The 16,406-nt window shown below is 42.0% G+C and overlaps 1 protein-coding gene across 4 annotated transcripts in view; it reads right to left on the reverse strand.

Moving 5' to 3' along the window:
• Nucleotides 1-16,406, reverse strand: part of LOC112261844 (pleckstrin homology domain-containing family G member 3) — a 56,661-nt gene that overhangs the window by 25,262 nt on the left and 14,993 nt on the right. The window lies entirely within an intron of this gene.

Genomic DNA, 16,406 nt, shown 5'->3' on the forward strand with positions numbered 1-16,406 from the left:
ACATGGGCAGAAACAGATTGTTAAAATTGGCACATTCCACTACATTTTAGATCCATTTAATCAAATACTGTAGTCAGATGACAGTATGAACCCAGTGTTCAGCGTCCCAGCCTGAAGAAGAGTGCTCTACTGCAAAAGGGGCTTTCTCAAATCCTACAGACATGCCCCAATTACAGCGTTCCACATTCTCTGGAAAACCCAGCCATTTCCTCCAACCTCCCTTACTGGTACTGGCGAAGTCTTGGAAAAACAGAAGGAAAACTGAGGGGGAGACAGGTTGGGAGAAGAGAGGGGAGTCAGAACCAGAGTCCTGTTTATACATCTAATTTATTGAGCTACTTTTCAAATCAAGAGAAATTGATTCCATATTCAGTTTCACATCCTTCCTGCCCAGATGGGGAATGTTCCAAATATGAAGTCACAGAAAGTATTCTGAAGGTCAACGGTCAAACCCATTTTGCATTATTAAAAAAATACATATTCTTGCCAATAAACTGCACCGTCGAGAACAAATCCCTTAATTGGCCACAGCAGTGACTAAGCCAGGTCAGGGATATTGCCAAGTGAGAACAGAGAGTTAGAGAGATGGCGGTGGTAGACATTTCATGGAGCACTCTTTGAAATTGTTTCCAACTACAGCAGTGTTGACACATTCTTAATGAAATCAATAACGCAGTCATAAAATGTGCGTCGTTAGCAGACATCCCACAACTAATAACATGGACCTGTCACTAGGCAGCTTGGCCATTTGACTGGACTTGGAAAGCGGGACAGAAATGTGATCTGTCAGCAATGACTTCAGAAGAACTGAGGCCCTTTCTATATAGTAAAGAATCACAATAGTGATTAGGTATAATGAATGTAAAACAAAAATGATTAGAAATTGTAGATGAAAGATCTGAGGTCACTGGTCAGTAATTTGTAGAGTCAACAGATACAGGAAACAAAACAAGTGTCTCTCCCTCTACAGACTTATAGACAGGATGATGTCAGTGATCTCAGTCTGGGCTACAATCCAGCCTCTACAATCCACTGTAGAGCTCGTCTGCAACAACACCAGACTCACGCATGTCAAGTCAGAGGAAGCAAGGGATGAGCCTGCAAGCAAAGGTTGACCTTGACCACTTCTTATAAGAGGTTTAAAGTAGTTCCAAAACCATGTAATAGTACTACTTACAGGGAGTAATAGCACAGTAGGCCGTTGGTCTCTGCTGTAGTATCTGCTTAGACAGAAGCTCCTCCTTTCCCCATTTACTTTTGGCTGTGAAAATTACTACCTCGCCTGTTCTGAGCGCCAACCGCCAAGGCCTCCCCCTCCCTTCCTAGAACCGCTGTGCTGACGTCAATGCCCAGCCATTGGGAGGTGATACTGTGGGAGTAAGGACAGTCCAAACATACACCCTAATCTTCCGGTCTCCTAACAAACCCTAATGAAGTCTCAAAGGTGCTCAGTTCTACAAGTGGAGAGCAAATGATATAACCTGATCTAGGCTAATAAAATTGTAATATGGTTTTTACAGAATTCTGAAATAAATGGTGTGACTCACTCAACATTAGGATCACCACCATCAGGACAAGTCATGGCAGTGAGATTGGTCCTAATCCAAATGCTGTACTGGATGGGTAAGGCAGGAAACATAACTCATGAAGGCCTAAGGCACTAGCACCCAGACCAGACATGATATGAGAAAACAGCAATCGTAAACCAACTCTACTGCAACTTCCCCACCCCCTTTCCTTACTCCGATTACCCACTGAAGAGAAAGTACTCTTTGCCTGATACCACACTCCATTGGTTTGAGATCCTCTGTACGATTTTGTCCACACACATGGAGTGGCTTTGCTAGATTACTTGCAAATTGTTAGGTTACTTGTTAGATATTACTGCATGGTCGGAACTAGAAGCACAAGCATTTTGCTACACTCGCATTAACAACTGCTAACCATGTGTATGTGACCAGTAAAATTTGATTTGATGTAGCAGGCAATACTAAGGAATGCAAATTAAATGCCCTGGGCCAGGTTTCCCGAAAGCTTCTTAAGGCTAAGTTCATTGTTAGAACCTTCGTGGGAGTGTTTCTTTGGGGAAAACCATCCTTATTAACGTTGCACTTGAAAATGGTCATAATCTAACACCTGCCTCAGACCAAGTGCATCGTTAGATGCTTTTCTGCCCTCCCGTGTCACTTTATACACAGAAGCTTTCAGCTAAACATTGATAAACCATGTAATTCTGTCTCTGCGACCACTGATAACGTCAGAACAAAGCGGACTACAAAGTCAATGTCTTAGCAATTGAAACAAAACAAGCAACATATAAAAAAACATGCTTAAAATGAAAACTGAGATGATTCCATTATAATAAACAGTACGCTATAGGCCTATTTCAAGCTGTAAAATCAATTTCCTGTTCAATCAATTGAGTTCTATTTGGCTATTTGTAGGCTATTGTCTAATTTGTCTCAACATGTGTGTAGCCTAACGTGCCAAATTGGTGATTTTGTGAATTTTTATTGGTTTAAGCAGCCGTAGGTGGTAATCTCTCTATAGGAGCTGATCTGTTGTCAGTATTGTGAAATAATTAACTGTTAAGGAAAGATTTGATTGGAGAAAGCTGATCTGAGAGCAGCGCTCCCGTTTTTGATCCTTTTAGTATCAACATCCTCCAACAAGGCACTTAGCGACAATTCGCTTTTCGTGGTGTTTTGGGAAATGCATGTTACATCTTCGCTGTTGCAGGAAATATGCATCGTTAAAACACCGGTAAGCCTAAATTCCATCACTATCGGGAAACTACTGTAGGCCTAGGTAAACATGTGGCACTGGCAATAAGGTTAGCACTAAGTTAGCCAGCCTACTGTGATGCAGGGCAGAGTTTCCATTGGGCCTCTGTGGACAAGGAAGTCAGACGCAGGATAAGCAGAGAGGAAAGTACACATCTCTGGTACGTCAGTCATTTACCATGACGGACAAAATAGCAAAACAGAAAAGATCTAGACCTACTTTATATCCACAATATTATTCAATCCGAGTGACAGCAACACAATCAAAACACAAACGCTCCAGTTTTAGCTCAGTCACATACTAAAAAGGTTTGGTAAAATTGTTTTAGTCCTATGTCAAGCTCTTTTTGCAGCTGCCATGTCAATACAATCATTAACCCAGCCAAACAGAAGTATTATCCAAGTCAAGGTTACAAAGACCATAGTATTTGGAGTACATTTTAGCCTACACTGCAACTTCAATAACTTAGTGTTACAAATGGTGTTTTCTGTTCCAAATAGTTACAGTATGACAATGGAATAGGTTAAAAAATAAGTCACATTGTAAAGTAAAGTACATGCTCAGGGATTACATCAGATCAACTGCTAATGTCTGAACACAGTACTATGGGCTGTTTCATTAATCACGTTGTTTAGGAAGAATAGCTGGGATTCCTGCTGTATTCATTCTGAACCCTTAATTGTAATTCTTTGAATTCCTGGTCGCTGCTGCCTGTTAAACTTCACAGACAATGTACATTCCACAAGCATGACTACTTCTGTTAGTTCACAGCCCTCCGGCCCCCTGGGTAGCTATAGATCACCTTAGATTATACTGTTGAACAATGTTCTTCAATGTGAACGGGACCTGCATGTTTTGGGCCACTTTGAACAGACAGTGTCAGAAAATTAAACAAATGAGAACTCCAGGTCCATGGGACTTCCCTTGAGCCAAGCCAGGTCTAGTTGGAAGAACAGCTCAGGTAATTAACAGAGAGCACATCATCCCCTGGCTTTGAGCAATAGTTTAGTATTTCCACAGCCTGAGATAAAAGGAAGCCAAGACATTCTAAAGGATCGCTGAGTAATCAGACAGTTTAGAACAGATGTAATCTACAGACGTTTACAATTCAGCCATAATTCTTTTGAAGTTGACAACATAAAACTGATATTACCCTGTCTGCCGATGATGACATGATTGATGTGAACTACATATGGTACAGAACCAAATAAGGTACTGTTGATGTAAAGGATGTTTCATGATCAGAAAATACCTTGTCTTCTCCACAACGACCATTATATCCATCAAAGTTTATTGGTCGCGTACAGATGTTATCGCAAGTGCAGCAAAATGCTTGTTTCTAGCTCCAACAGAGCAGTAATACCTAGCAATACACAAAATCCCAAACTATGAGAACAAGCAATGTCAGAGTCCAGCACACACACACACACTTTCTAATTTAGCACACACTTATCCAGAGCGACTTACATTAGTGAGTTTTTGTACTGATCCCCCATGGGAATTGAACCCACAACCCTGGCATTGCAAGTGACATGCTCTACCAACTGAGTGACACGGGACCAGGTGAAAGCTATGATCCCTTAGAGGACACTTGTTAAATCCACTTAAAATCAGTGTAGATGGAGACCGGTTAAAAATGATTTTTAACCCTTGGAGACATGGATTGTGTATGCGTGCCATTCAGAAGGTGAATGGACAAGACAAAAGATTTAAGCTTCTTTGAACGGGACATGGTAGTAGATATGGACTGTGTCAGCCAGTGATTGTCAAGCAAATAACTGCCAGTCTCACAGTAATTTATCATTAGAAAATGTAGTCCATTTCAGAAGAACAGAATAGCATACTCTTTGTCCTTATGTTAGGCCCTGATCTGTCCTACACTAATTAATTTGCTTAGAATTCCATGGCAATATTTTATAGTATGAAGAATACAATTGAACATACAGTTGAAGTCAGAAGTTTACATACACCTTAGCCAAATATATTTAAACTCAGTTTCACAATTCCTGACATTTAATCTCAGTAAAAATTCCCCGTCTTCGGTCAGTTAGGATCACCACTTTATTTTAAGAATGTGAAATGTCAGAATAAGAGGAGAGAGAATGATTTAATTCAGCCATCACATTCCCAGTGGGTCAGAAGTTAACATACTCTCAATTAGTATTTGGTAGCATTGCCTTTAAATTGTTTGTTCAACTTGGGTCAAACATTTTGGGTAGCTTTCCACAAACTTCGCACAATGAGTTTGGTGAATTTTGGCCCATTCCTCCTGACAGAGCTGGTGTAACCGAGTCAGGTTTGTAGGCCTCCTTGCTCACACGCACTTTTTCAGTTCTGCCCACACATTGTCTATAGGATTGAGGTCAGGGCTGTGTGATGGCCACTCCAATACCTTGATTTTGTAGTCCTTAAGCCATTTTTCCACAACTTTGGAAGTATGCTTGGGGTCAATGTCCATTTGGAAGACCCATTTGCGACCAAGCTTCAACTTCCTGACTGATGTCTTGAGATGTTGCTTCAATAATGTATATATATATATATATATATATATATATATATATATATATATACATACATACACACACACACACACACATTTCTCCCTCATGATGCCATCTATTTTGTGAAGTGCACCAGTCCCGCACAACATGATGCTGCCACACCCGTGCTTCATGGTTGGGATGGCGTTCTTTGGCTTGCAAGCCTCACCCTTATTCCTCCAAACATAATGTTGGTCATTATGGTTCTATTTGTGTGTCATCAGACCAGAGGACATTTCTCCAAAAAGTACAATCTTTGTGTATGTAAACTTCCAACCCACTGGAATTGTGATACAGTGAATAAAAAGTGAAATAATCTGTCTGTAAATAATGGTTGGAAAAAATTACATGTCAATCACAAAGTAGATGTCCTAACCGACTTGACAAAACTACAGTGGGGCAAAAAAGTATTTAGTCAGCCACCAATTGTGCAAGTTCTCCCACTTAAAAAGATGAGGCCTGTAATTTTCATCATAGGTACACAGCAACTATGACAGACAAAATGAGAAGAAAAAAAAATCCAGAAATCACATTGTAGGATTTTTTATGAATTTATTTGCAAATTATGGTGGAAAATAAACTTGTTATTGACCAAATAAAAGGGGGCATAAGCAGACAATGAAAGCTCGTACAATATTTGATGATTACATTTCCCATAAACAGGTTATTGGCTACATGTGAACTACCAAGTCTGAACATTAGGTGAAATTAAGAGGTGAAAAAAATACCAAATTATTTGGGTGAGGCACATGGGCTACTGACAGCTTACTACACAACATAAACTTCGTATCACTTTCTTAGATACAGTATACATCTCTCCTTAGCATATTACATCATTTATGTAGCAGCATACAAAACATTTTTGGACTCGCCTTGTGCTGTGCTCACTTGAATAGGAAGGTGGCGCGGAGGTCCTTGTGGGCAAATTGTCAAACTTTCATCAGTCTGGCGTTCTCTGGATTTATGGTGCTTTCAAGACAACTGGGAACTATGGGAAAAAAACAGGTTGAATCATGCCAGTGATCTTCAGGTCGGTGCTCTAGAAAGAGGCAGAGTTCTGAATGTACAATTCCGAGTTGGAAGAAAGTTCAAAACGTATTTTCCCCAGTTGTAGCTTGTTTTTTTTTTTCGAGTTCCCGGTTGTCTTGAACTCACTAAAGTCAGATTTTGCAGTTCCGTGTTACCAGTTGTTTTGAGTGCAGCACAAATCATGCTTCATTGACAGCATGGCGAATGAGCCTTAATCTTAGACTTGGGACCACACAGCCACTGAATAGCAGGCTAATGATTGTTTGCAATAACCACTTAGTTTAATTTGCGATTTAAGTCCAATGGCCGATGATTGATTTGATCTACAATTTATCTTCATATGACAAGGATTAAAAATTAATTTGCCAGTAGATTGTCGACGTGATTCATGATGATTGCTAGCTAAGATTTTCAAAGTATGATGTTGACATGATCAGTTCCATAAAAGCTACTTTACAAATGTGATTTAGCGTAATTTTATCTGTAGCCAATGACCTTGAGCCTTCTTGGATGGGCCCTTCTAAATGTAATATGGAGCACCCAAGAAGCTAGAATTTGAGCTCTACACTTAGACTTGGCGGTGAAGTAGTGTCCCCATGAGTGAGAACACTGAGCCAATCACAGCGCAACGCTCTGTATTTTCTGCTGGATTGCCCCACCACCATAGAAAGCACTGAGCTAGGCTGAAACACCTGCATTTTGGAGCTGCCTTAAGAAAACAAAAAGACACTGGTTTGTATGCGGCTTTAACTCAATGATATATATTTTATTAAACATTGTTTGCAAACTGATGCGACACGTATTAATGCAAAAATAACATGCAAAAACAGGAAAGCCCCACCCTCCCAAAAATATACACAATAGGGAAGACATCAACACTATGAAATAACCAATATGGAATCATGTAGTAACCAAAAAATAAAAGTCTTAAAATATATTTTTATGTCTTTAAGACAATTCAAAGTAGCCACCTTTTGTCTTGATGAAAGCTTTGCACACCGTTGGCACTCTCAACCAGCGTCACCTGGAATGCTTCACCGACTCTGCATCAAAGACAAATTTGAACTCCTCAGACCAAAAGGACAGATTTCCACCAGTCTAATGTCCATTGTTAGTGTTTCTTGGCCCAAGTAAGTCTCTTCTTATTATTGGTGGCCTTTAGTTGTGGTTTCTTTGCAGCAATTCGACCATGAAGGCCCGATTCATGCGGTCTACTCTGAACAGTTGATGTTGAGATGTGTCTGTTACTAGAACTCAAAAGCATTTATTTGGGCTGCAATTTCTGAGGCTGGAACTTATACTCTGCAGCAGAGGTAACTCTGGGTCTTCCTTTCCTGTGGCAGTCCTCATGATAGCCAGTTTCATCATAGCGTTTGATGGTTTTTGCAAGTGCACTTCAAGAAAACTTAAATTCTTGAAATGTTCCAGATTGACTGACATTCATGTCTTAAAGTAAAGGACTGTCGTTTCTCTTTGCTTATTTGAGTCGTTTTCAACATAATATGGATTTGGTCTTTTACCAAATAGGGACATCTTCTGTAAACCAATCATACCTTGTCACAACACAACTGATTGGCTCAAAACGCATAGTGTGTGCGGAATTCCTGATTGAAATTCCGCACACCTGTAAACTGAAACACTTTCCAGGTGACTACCTCATGAAGCTGGTTGAGAGAATGCCAAGAGTGTGCAAAGCTGTCATCAAGGCTAAGGGTGGCTACTTTGAAGAATCTCAAATATAAAATGCATTTTTGATTGGTTTAACTCTTTGTTACTACATGATTCCATATGTTCCATTTCATAGTTGATGTTTTTACTATTATTCTACAATGTAGAAAATAGTACAAATAAAGAAAAACCCTTGAATGAGTAGGTGTCCAAATTGATTGGTACCACCCACACAAACAATGTGTATAGACGACAGATGACTAGAAAAAAGGCATGTACATCAGTAGTTATATAGGATGAGCCATGACTAGAAAACAGCATACACAGGGGGTAAAACAGTATGTAAACATTACAATTACCAGTATTCAATGGCTCTGTACATGGGGCAGCAGTCTAAGGCGTAGAGTAGAGTACCGGGTGGCAACCGGCTAGTAACAGTGATTAAAGTTCAGGCAGGGTACTGGGCGGAGGCCAGCTAGTCGTGACTGTTAAATAGCTTCCATCTCCAGGCCATCAGACTCTCGGTCCCAGCTTTGATGAACAGGTCATGGCTCAGGTGGCTGAGGTCCTTGATCATCTTGGCCTTCCTGTAACACTGGGTGCTGTAGATGTCCTTAGAAGGCAGGCAGTGTGCCCCCGGTGATGCGTTAGGCTGACTGCACCACCATCGAGAGCCCAGTGGTTGCAGACGTCGCAAATGACGTACCAGGCAGTAATACAGCCCAAACAGGATGCTCTCAGTAGACGCATCTGTAGAAGTTTGTGAGGGTCTTAGGAGGCTGAAACGGTTTGGCTTGGCCCCTGAGGTTGAAGAGGTGGTGCTCTTGAGCCTTCACCACAATCTGTGTGACGGGACCATTTCAGGTAGTCAGTGATTTGCATGCAGAGGAACTTGAAGCTTTTGACACACCCACTGCAGCCCCGACGATGTGGACGTGTGCACTCTGCTGTAGTCTACGACCAGCTCCTGTGTTTTGTTGACGTTGAGGGAGAGGTTTTTCTGGCACCACTCCACCAGGACTCTCACCTCCCTGTAGGCCGTCTTGTCATTGTTGGTAATCAGGCCTACCCCTTGTATATTCAGCAACTAGATGATTGAGTTGGAGACGTGCGTGGCCACACATTCATGGGTGAACAGGGAGTACAGGAGGGGGCTGAGCATTCATCTGTGGAGCCACCATGTTGGGGATCAGCATGGTGGAGGAATTGCTGCCTACATTCACCACTTGGGGTAGGCCCGTCAGGAAGTCCAGGACCCAGTTGCACAGGGAGGGGTTCAGACCCAGGTCCCTGAGCTTAGTGGTGAGCTCAGAGGGCACTATGGTGTTGAAGGCTGAGTTGTAATCAATGAACAGCATTCTTACATAGGTATTTCTCTTGTCCAGGTGGGATAGAGCGGTGTGCAGTGCAATGGCGATTGAGTCATCTGTGAATCTGTTGAGGCAGTATGTGAATTGTAGTAGTCTATGGTGTCAGGTAAGGTGAAGGTGATATGGTCCTTAACTATCTTCTCAAAGCACATCATGATAACAGAAGTGAGTGCTATGGGGAAATAGCCAAGATAACTGAACTAAATTACTTTCTTGGGTACAGGAACAATGGTGGACATCTTGAAGTGAGGCCAGACATATGGAGACATTGAATATATCCGTAAAACACTCCACCCCGCTGGTCTGCACATGCTCCTAGGACGCGGCTTGGTATGCCGTCCGGGCCGGCAGCCTTGCGAGGGTTAACTCGCTTAAATGACTTACTCATGTTGCCCACGGAGAACCAGGGAGCACACAGTCCTCGTGAGTGGCGGGGGCCTGCGTTAGCAGCTCAATGTAATTTTCTTTTAAGTGGTCAAAGGTGTTTAGCTCGTCCGGGAGCGAGGAGTCGGTGTTCCCGACATGACTGGCATTCCCTTAGTAATCAGTGATTGTCTGGGAGTCCTTGACACATACCTCTCAAATCCTTGTCCCTGTACTGTCATTTTTCCACCATTGCCTTAGAGGTCATAGCTGGTCTGTTTGTACACATCCATGTTCCCAGTCACCTTGCCATGGTTAAATGTGGTGGTTCCCACTTTGTTTTGCACAAAAGCTCCCATCTACCGCTTTTGGTTTGGATAAGTTCTAAAATCTTAACAGTGGGAACATCCTGATGAACCCAGTCACCAAGTCAGTGTAAACGTCAATACTATTCTCAGGCGACCTGGAACATTTTCCAGTCCATGTGATCAAAACAATATTGTGAAGACATCCCCAACTGGACCTTTTCCTGACAACATGACATTTGTGTGGTCAATGAGTGGCAAATCAAAGACAAATAATCTTTCGCATTTCCCCACCATCTCCCAACATTGTCTCGTGTTCTCTATGATACATCTCTTCATCAGGAAGGTATATCCTTTTTCCAACATCAACTTTCCTTCATAAGACAGAATATGACAAGCAAGCCACAGAATTGTGTAACTTGTCAGTTGCAAAGCATTGAGAGATGTTGCGAGATTGACATGTTCAGGTGGGGGGGTATGCAAACCAACCTCCCCTGGCTTCCATGTTCATATGTAAATTTGACACTGGATAAAGGGTTGTTGTTTTTGTCCTAGGAAATATTTATAGCCCAGTCAAAGCAGTTGCTATGGAGAGACTCAGTGCTTAACAGGTTCTGTCTAACGCAACACATCCTGATTTCAATAGTCCAAACCAAGTTGAAAATAATAGTAATACATAACAGCAAAGGATCTAAATCCATCCATAGAGATGTTGAAACATGAAAATCCAGCAACAAATCAAATGTGTTGAAAGGTTGGTAATACTACCATACATGAAAACTACACCTTGGAATAAATACTCCAATAAGAAAACTTATTTTCTTAAATCTCACCCATACCTTTAACAAGTGTGCAGTGATGAACATGGTCTTCGCCACCCGGGTGCTCACTATGACGAAGGTGAGAAATTCCAGATATTCTCTTGGGTCTGAGAAATCCTTCCCTTGGGATGTACCGTACGTATAAACCTTCTCAACTACAATCTACAAATCCACAGTAGAGTTTAAGAAACTCAGATTTTTTTAGATGCATGCCAGCAGTCACTACACAACACATGAATTGCACTATAACAAATGGTGCCCACAAACTGTTAGGGCCTAAATAAAGCTGTCCCAACAGCAGAGCTTCCTTTCCAGCACCATTGAGTGAGTCCTTACCACTGCTAGGCTTGACTATCAGCAGAGCCTTGCTGGCAGCAAAACAGTTAATTCAACCTCATTTACTGGCTTAAAAAACAAAACATACATTGCTGATATGACTGACTTGCTTAAATAAAATGTGGATTCTACTGACAATTGAGAGGTACAAACTATGGCATAAGGGGACGACGAGTGGATAAAATATCCGTAATTTCAAATTAAGAACGACCTAGGATGAACAGTTATATTGTCTATGTTAAGCACTTTTGAAATGTACCACAACAGAACTCAGAACATGGGCCGTTCTTACAGTGTTCTCTCTGTACACCAAGTCAGAACCGTAGGATAAATAAAGTGGGCATATAAGCAGACAATGAAAGCTCTTACAATAATCAATGATTACATTTCCCTAAAACAGGCTAGGCTGTGCCCTACCATGTCAGAACAGTAGGCTAAGTTATGAGGGGGAACGGGACCAAATTATTAGGATGAGGCACATGGGCTACTAACAGCTTACTACACAACATAGACTTCCTATTACTTTCTTAACTACAGTAAACAAGATCTCCCTGGCATATTAAATTTATGCAGTAGCATACAATACATTTTTTGAATCACTTATGTGCTGTGCTCACTTGAATAGGAAGGTGGCGCAGCAGTCCTTGTGGGAAAATTGTGTCAAACTGTGTCATCAGTCTGGCATTCTCTGGATTTATGGTGACTCACAACTGGGAACTATGGAAAAAAACAAGGTTGAATCATGATGTCAGTGATCTTCAGGTCAGAACTCTAAAAAAAAGAGGCAAGAGTTCCAGACTTAGAATTCAGAGTCGGATAACCGTTCAAAACATATTTTCCCAGTCGGAGCTAAAATCACACAAGAATTATCAATGGAAATCAAATTTATCAATCCATGGAGGTCTGGATTTGGAGTCACACTCAAAATTAAAGTGGAAAACCACACTACAGGCTGATCCAACTTTGATGTAATGTCCTTAAAACAAGTCAAAATGAGGCTCAGTAGTGTGTGTGGCCTCCATGTGCCTGTATGACCTCCCTACAATGCCTGGGCATGCTCCTGAAGAGGTGGCGGATGGTCTCCTGAGGGATCTCCTCCCAGACCTGGACTAAAGCATCCGCCAACTCCTGGACAGTCTGTGGTGCAACGTGGCGTTGGTGGATGGAGCAAGACATGATGTCCCAGATGTGCTCAATTGGATTCAGGTCTGGGGAACAGGCGGGCCAGTCCATAGCATCAATGCCTTCCTCTTGCAGGAACTGCTGACACACTCCAGCCACATGAGGTCTAGCATTGTCTTGCATTAGGAGGAACCCAGGGCCAACCGCACCAGCATATAGTCACAAGGGGTCTGAGGATCTCATCTCGGTACCTAATGGCAGTCAGGCTACATCTGGCGAGCACATGGAGGGCTGCGCGGCCACCCCACACCATGACTGACCCACCGCCAAACCGGTCATGCTGGAGGATGTTGCAGGCAGCAGAACGTTCTCCACGGCGTCTCCAGACTCTGTCGTCTGTCACATGTGCTCAGTGTAAACCTGCTTTCATCTGTGAAGAGCACAGGGCGCCAGTGGCGAATTTGCCAATCTTGGTGTTCTCTGGCAAATGCCAAACGTCCTGCACAGTGTTGGGCTGCAAGCACAACCCCCACCTGTGGACGTCGGCCCTCATGGAGTCTGTTTCTGACCGTTTGCGCAGACACATGTACATTTGTGGCCTGCTGGAGGTCATTTTGCAGGGCTCTGGCTGTGCTCCTCCTGCTCCTCCTTGCACAAATGTGGAGGTAGCGGTCCTGCTGCTGGGTTTTTGCCTTCTACGGCCTCTTCCACGTCTCCCGATGTACTGGCCTGTCACCTGGTAGCGCCTCCATGCTCTGGCTACTACGCTGACAGACACAGCAAACCTTCTTGCCACAGCTCGCTTTGATGTTCCATCCTGGATGAGCTGCACTACCTGAGCCACTTGTGTGGGTTGTAGACTCCGTCTCATGCTACCACTAGAGTGAAAGCACCGCCAGCATTCAAAAGTGACCAAAACATCAGCCAGGAAGCATAGGAACTGAGAAGTGGTCTGTGGTCACCACCTGCAGAACCACTCCTTTATTGGGGGTGTCTTGCTAATTGCCTATAATTTTCACCTGTTGTCTATTCCATTTGCACAACAGCATGTGAAATTTATTGTCAGTGTTGCTTCCTAAGTGGACAGTTTGATTTCACAGAAGTGTGATTGACATTGTGTTGTTTAAGTGTTCCCTTTATTTTTTTGAACAGTGTATATATTTTTTTGTTTGTCTGATAGGACACATTAAAATGCCAAAATAACATGCAAAACAGGCACCTGTGACTCCCTGCTGCAGCTTATACCCTCAGACATTTCCTTATGAACAAAAGGTGGACTGTATCAAGGGTACTTGGTAGTCATCATAATCCTCATCTGTTTGATATGAAACCCTCTCCATTAAAAAGTGACCGGTCTTCATCCTTTAAATGATCCTTGAATGTTTCTAACCAAATCAGGAACTAGCATAGAGAAACAAGACTACCTGTCTAACATCCAGCATGCAAATTCCTCTCCCTCCTATAGTTGCATGGACACTTATGAAAACAAAGGATCATGAATACATCCTCTTTTAGAGGCTGAAAGCCAATGAAAGAAGACCACACAGTTCTCCTGAACCCTGGACTTGCTTTCTGTTGCAGGTCTGATATTGGTATTCAAGTGGCATGTGTTCACCAGGATGAAAATGAAACATGTATCAAGTCCTTCACTGTGTGAGCAGTGTTCTTCCTCCTAAGCAGGCACCAGCATAGTATAGCCCCACCCATTCTGTTAGTACTGCTGGACATAGCTGTTCTATTCACACAGACTCACACAAAAAAATGAAGCTGAGTGATTACTTAAAATATAAATGATTCTCAAACATATGATCAACTACAGAGCACTCTGCTGGACACAGTATGAATCTTGGATCTCATTCACACTGTTGTGTCAAACAAAAAAAGGAATTTAGCCTTTTATTGTAAAAATCACAAGAATTAGACAATTGTATTCCCTTTGTCTTGATTCATAAGAATAGGTATAATCAAAAGATGATTTTGAAAGCAACCCGTAGGAATACTTGAGAAATGTCATCACCTTTTTGAGCACGCTATTAACTTTCCTGATTAACTGCTACCATGGCATTCCTGGTATCTGTATGTCTCGACTGTGCATCCGCAAACCTAAATATTCCTTCTAGCCATAAAGCTGACTTAAAATGTAAAATGTAAAAAAAAATAAAAAAAAAATAAAAAGGCACACAAGCTGGAAAATACACCGCTCTAATTGGATGATTAGTACTTTTTGGATATATCCTTAACTTGCATCAAACTTCTGTGGATGCGAAGGCGCCCCTTAATAAGTTAACTTATGCTTTGAGCCAAAGGCTTGGCGTCATGCCGTTGGGGAAAGCCAGGACTTGCACTTTGCTCTACATCTCAAATGAGAGCTTCCTCTTCCCAACATCCCCTCCATTCTTTCCCCTTAAGATAAAATATAAAAGGAACAGAGGGTGTAGTCTGGAGTTTATCCCCTTGGGAAAGACTGCTGCTCAGGAGGCAGAGGCTGACGCTAACAATTAGTCAGAGACTACATTATCATGCACCTTACAACCAACTATTGCCCCTAGTCACAAGGTCAGGAAAACCAGCTTCACAGCCATGAATCGTCGCTAGCGACTAAACACTGATGATGGTATTACAAGAATCTCACTTCTAGCCTGTTTTATATACACTTTGCCTTCAATGTTCAAAACTGTCAAAGAAATGTTAATGATTAGCTTAGAGGCCAGTAAATAAACCTGAATGGCAGCAGTGAATGAGGCTGAGCACACAACCTGAACCTGCATTCCACAAGATACATCAAGATCTAGCGAGGTATCCTGTGCTTACAAGGGAAAATGTTTGTGGTTGACTTTTTTCTAAATAGACACAGCTTAGTTGCCATAATGACAATGTGATTGTTGTATATACTGTATAGACGTGTTCTTAATCATATGCAAGTTCAGCTGTGCACTTGCTTAATTTCCATTACCTTGTTTCTGAAAAGGAATTCCTAATTCCCCCCATTTAATTTTAGAGACCTGATCAACAATTGTTTTATAAGAGACCTGATCAACAATTGTTTTAAGTGAAAAAAACATTGTGATTAAAAACTAAAATTGGCAGCAAGGGAAACATTTATCTGCACATACAACCTATTGTACCATCATTCCAATACTAATGAGAGGAAGAAAGTGGTTGAACAAGAGAGAAAAAGAGTTAGTCTTTAAGATGCTTATCTTTTCAAAAGACCCTGAATTAATCCTGTAAGTTTCTACAAAGCAACGTTTGAGTGCTGAAGGATCCAGCAGTGCCAATTGACCTCAGTGCACAGGCATGTGATGATCCACTTAAGTCTCCATGCAACACACCGCCCAAAGAGCCTCTTCAAAAGGTCCATTTCCTCTAGACAACACGCCATCTGACAGCAGTCCAAGCACATTGTAAACTTTACCACCAGGCTGTGTCCACAGATAGGCCAAGGGCCCCGTTAGCACTTCCCTGCAGAGTGAGTCCCACTGAGGAGGGAGGGCGTGGTGAGTCTGGGGACTTCGAGTCCATCCAGGATGGAGTATCTTAACTGAGGGTCACTGACACAGGAAACTTTTTTTCCGAAACATTTTTTTTTCCAGCAGCATTGTTTCCGAGGAAACTAATGCGGGGGTTTCTAAATGGAAGGAGATTATCATGAGCAACTTTTAGACAGGTAGCACAATAAGTGGATCCTCCCTAGATCTGGGAATCAGACTCAGCAGAAAGTCTGACTAATGTGTGTAATCCACTGGAAGAGTTCTGGGAGGAATGTCATTGTAAGAGACAGTAAAATCATTCACACTAACCAGGTTTCCATTCAACCATTTCATGCTGATGAAATGACGCATTAAAAAAAAAAAAAAAAATGGCAACAGGAAATTCCAGTACAATTTATTAAAATGTTGACACAATTTGTTCGTTCGACATGGTGGGATCTGTGGGTTGGTAAAATTAATTATGCGAGAAATGGCGGTGGAAATGCATAATATCGAAATCATATCGAAGTAAACTTTGAGTCACGCAACGATATGTTGTCTGGTCCTCCCATTACTACTGGTAAACGCATGCAGTTTA

This window comes from Oncorhynchus tshawytscha, linkage group LG11 (genome assembly GCF_018296145.1).
Source record: "Oncorhynchus tshawytscha isolate Ot180627B linkage group LG11, Otsh_v2.0, whole genome shotgun sequence".
NCBI classification, from domain to species: Eukaryota; Metazoa; Chordata; class Actinopteri; order Salmoniformes; family Salmonidae; genus Oncorhynchus; species Oncorhynchus tshawytscha.